We start from the raw sequence: 2117 nt of genomic DNA, 5'->3' as shown, positions 1-2117 counted from the left end.
TCTTATAACAATGCTTAAAATATTTTAAAGTGTTTTTTCACAGTTTCAGTGTTTCAAGGGCATGTTTTATCTCATTACACTTTACAACATTACTGGGAGGTGGTTTACGTAAGCACTGTATTCTCATTTTATAAATCAGGGAAGCAGAACTGATACGAATTTTCAAGGTAGGCAACAATTCGATAACCGAGCAGAGGTTGTGAATGTTGCTATACTTTAAGATTATAGGGAGGAGCTCCTTCACTAAAAAGTTGGAAGTCATGATCATTTAAATTATCTATCATCTATCTATCTATCATCTATCTATCTATCATCTATCTATCTATCTATCATATATCTATTTATTTTTTAAACTCAAAAAAATTTTTTTTCATTTAAAAAAGTATTCAGAACAAATAAAACAAGGCAACTTTCATTCTTTCTTCTCATCGTCTGGTGTGGGGCTTGTTGGTGGCTCCTCTGCTGCTGCACTGTTGCTCAGAGCCATCGTTACTATCACTGTCCCTTCCTCGGCCCTACTGTCCACCCCTGCCACCTGCTCTCCTCGGCCTCAGGAGTAGACATGCCTTCTTCACCGTGTACACCATTCTGTTGGCTTTCCATTGCTTCTTCAAGGTGTGTCGCCTCTGTCTCCATAGGGATGCTCTTGTCGTCTTTCTGCTCCCTAGCAGCTGGCTCTTCCTCAGGAACCATGCTGCTCTGACTTCAGCTTGCTCTGCAGCTTCTTGCTCCCTCTCCTCTTGCCTTTTGCGAGCCTGTTCTGAAGCCTGTGCCACTTCAGCGGCAATCTTTTCCATATCCACCTCCCCTTTCAAACCGCACAGCCTCTTCAGTTGTTGTTAAAGGAATCTGTGCTTTCTAGGAACTTCCTCATCTTCTCCTGGGGTCGCTCCTCTATCTGGAGAAGTTCAGCTTCTAATCTTCGCTTGATGAACCATTAAGGACCGGATCTGCCGTTTGAGGGCCTGCATTATAGCTGTTGAGACAACACCACCCTCTCACTGAGCATTTCATTGATGAGACGGTGGCTTCTCTGGAAGCAGGCGGTGGTTGTATGCTTCACTGAAGAGCCATCACCATGATCATCTGGATCTTCAGCAGGCCGAGTGCTCATGTAAGGTTCTCCTTTCTCCATGCAAGACTGTCTCTGTCGACTTTCTTCCTCTAAAGCAGCTTCTGCACGACTTTTTGCATTTATGGAAGCAAGGTATGTGGGGGGAATTAGGATAGGACTTCATAGATTCATTGTACTCTATCTTTTCTGCTTGGTATTTGTTTAAATATTCTTATTTTTCTTCATCAGTGAGATCTCGCCACAGCCATCAATAATCTTGCCAATCTCCCACAGCCTTAGGTCAGGGTTGGAAGCTTTTGCTTGGTCCCAGACCTTTCTACTGCACCTCATGTAGGCATCAGCAGCCTATCTGGTGGCTTTGGGGGGTTTTGGAATGTAATACCAGAGGATGCCATGACCTGGCTGTTAGTGCCCGGGTTCCCTTCCAGCTTGCAGCCGTGGTAGGACAGATGACTGTATGGATTGTATCCTACAAACCCTGATGTGCTGGGCATTTGTGTTGCAGGAGCTGGGGTGGAAGGTGGGGCATAAGATGGTCTTTTTGACATTTTGGAAGATTAAGTTCTCAGTTTCTTAAGAATGAATCTGAGACACCGCGGGCAGAAAAAGCGCCTGCATCTCTGGCCTCGTTTCTCTATTTAAATTATTTAAATTTTAAAATCGAAACATATGACTCCAACCAGAGATCGGGACAGTCATCATGTAAAAGTAAATGACTTGTGGGTCAGCAAGCCCTAACAATGACTTGATTAGATATGACATATTTTGTTTTGTTTTGTTTTTTTCTGGAAAACATAAACATAATAAATAATTGAGTAATCCCTGGTTATTTTCTCAGTATCACAGAGGACTAAATGGTTTAAATCATAGGTAATATATAATTATATTTATATATATGACTTAATTAGTACCTAATTATTGTCACTTAAAAGATTATGATTTAAATTTTAATTTAAGTCCTCCAAAAATGTCTTAAGGTTATGGATACCTAAAGGTAAACTATAGTTCATCCAGCATTTAGGTTGAATCCATGTCTTCCATA

At 41.3% G+C, this 2117-nt stretch overlaps 1 pseudogene; it reads right to left on the bottom strand.

Annotated features, from left to right (window-relative positions):
- Positions 1-412: 412 nt before the first annotated feature.
- LOC100683314 lies at positions 413-1623 on the bottom strand (annotated as a pseudogene).
- Positions 1624-2117: the final 494 nt, after the last annotated feature.

The sequence above is a fragment of the Canis lupus genome, chromosome 10 (assembly GCF_011100685.1).
Source record: "Canis lupus familiaris isolate Mischka breed German Shepherd chromosome 10, alternate assembly UU_Cfam_GSD_1.0, whole genome shotgun sequence".
Lineage (NCBI taxonomy): Eukaryota > Metazoa > Chordata > Mammalia > Carnivora > Canidae > Canis > Canis lupus.
The sequence above is the reverse complement of the archived record's forward strand: the minus strand, read 5'-3'. Positions and strand labels throughout refer to the sequence as shown.